General features: G+C 47.3%; 1 long non-coding RNA gene across 1 annotated transcript in view; it reads right to left on the bottom strand.

The window, feature by feature from the left end:
* Window positions 1–261: 261 nt before the first annotated feature.
* LOC108514036 (uncharacterized) overlaps window positions 262–1,957 on the bottom strand; it is a 13,216-nt gene continuing 11,520 nt past the window's right edge. The window contains exon 3 of the long non-coding RNA XR_001881087.1: window positions 262–616. This is a non-coding gene — a long non-coding RNA (uncharacterized LOC108514036). The remainder of the gene's footprint in view (window positions 617–1,957) is intronic.

Raw genomic sequence — 1,957 nt, 5'->3', positions numbered from 1 at the left:
AAATAAAACTATATGTACAGAAATCTGTGGGATTCAGCTAAAGTATTTCCTTGAGGGAAATTTATAGCATATTTTAAATGTTTATATTAGAAAATAATATCTAAAATCAATAACCAAAATTTCCACCCTAGGAAACCAAAGAAAGAAGAGCAAGTAGAATTCAAAGAAATTGAAAAGGACCCCACTCCCCTCCCTCCCCAAACTCCCACCTCTTTCCTCCTTCCTCACTCCCCACCATCAGAGAGCACACAGACCCACACATCATTTTACAACAGGTTTATTTTATTTTGATCACCATGGGGCACACCTTGTGGGGTGTAAAATGTACTCTAGACCCTTTTGGCTATTTTTCTGGGGTTAGACCTCTGACCTCTCAGCTTGCCCTGAAATTACTGATTGCTCAGTGAGACACTGAAGAAGGTAGAGGTCTCCTCACTGTTTTGGTCCTGCTGTGGCTATTTTGATGGAGTTCCTCATTCAGCTGGTCACAATGGCAGGATACTGTTGGCCCACTCCCTTCCTCAGGTTTTCCTGAAGCAGTGGTCTTTTTGGGAGAGACGTTTTTCCTGGAACTTCCTTGAAGGGTTCCTTTTCCCTTCTTAGTTGTCTTGGGAATCTGGAACAACAGGGAGATCTCAGAAGGGCACTGGTTTGGGGAAAGAGGATGGAGGAGGGGTGGGAACAGGGGCTTCATGAGAAAGGCATGGGCTGAGGTGAGGGTTGTGCTAGGTGAGGACAGGGCAGGAGTCTTGGGAGAGAAGAGTCAGGGTCAAGAAAGGGAGGAGCCCAGGTGGTTCATTTATCTTGATAGGGCTTCTGGATCTAGGTTGAGAGGGGGGCTTTCCTCTTCCTTGCCACTTTGGTGATGGCAGGTAATTTTTCCAAAACTGGGCTGGAGGCTTGTCATTTCCTGGTCATCTTCGCCAGCGTCTCTCAATTGTCTACTCCAGGCTGCCTGGTCTCCCTATACATACCCCTCCCAGGACAATGACGAGCGAGACCCCTGAGCTATGATTAGTTCAGCAAGCTACTACTTAGCCAATGGTTGCCCTGTCGGGGAGAAGGGCTTAGATATCACAAACCACCTTCAGGACATTGTCGTGGGAGGGAGTGGGGAGGAGAGAGAGGAGGAGAGGAGGAAGGATGAGGAGGGGACGGAAGGATGAGGAAGCCAGAGTGGTCTGGTTGAAGAAAAGAGGGGCATTTCTTTAGAACTGCTAAAGAGCTTTCCCAAACAGATAGTGCTGCTCCTTTCCTCCCATGTTCAACTGGGGTGGGTGACATGGCACGGAGAGAATTATTCCTCCAAGCTTTTCCCCCAGGTCACTCCATTTCAATGCTGCTTTCTGTTTTCTCCTTCCATTCACCACTATCCAGTTTTTAAAAAAATTATTATTATTATTATTATTTTACCAGAAATCTCTCCAAGATAATCTGGCTGTATTTAAGTCTATGTGTAGATGTGAATCACCATTCTTTCCTCCTAAAAATTTCTCTTATACATCTTGAAGACCACTCACTTGGCTACTACCAGGGAACTTTTCCATTGTACCTCCTTTTCCCAGTGTCCACAGGGGTTTCCCAGTCTCCTGGGGTTTCAGTTTTTCCCAGTCTGAAATCACTGCTTTCAGGCTGTCAAACTTCAGTGAATACACTTCCTCCACTGGATATCTTATGAATCTTGTTTCAACTGTGGGGTCATGCTTATCTCAGCAGGTGTAGTACCCAGGCTTGGATTTTAACAGTGTAGGGTGGGAGGGGCGGAGCAAGATGGCCGAATAGGAACAGCTCCAGTCTCCAACTCCCAGCAAGAGCGACACAGAAGACCGGTGATTTCTGCATTTTCAACTGAGGTACTGGGGTCATCTCACTAGGGAGTGCCGGACAATCGGTGCTGGTCAGCTGCTGCAGCCGGACCAGCGAGAGCTGAAGCAGGGCGAGGCATCGCCTCACCTGG

The sequence above is a fragment of the Rhinopithecus bieti genome, unplaced genomic scaffold (genome assembly GCF_001698545.2).
Source record: "Rhinopithecus bieti isolate Rb0 unplaced genomic scaffold, ASM169854v2 scaffold_33601, whole genome shotgun sequence".
In the NCBI taxonomy this organism is placed as follows: domain Eukaryota; kingdom Metazoa; phylum Chordata; class Mammalia; order Primates; family Cercopithecidae; genus Rhinopithecus; species Rhinopithecus bieti.
This window is presented reverse-complemented; position numbering and strand designations above follow the sequence as displayed.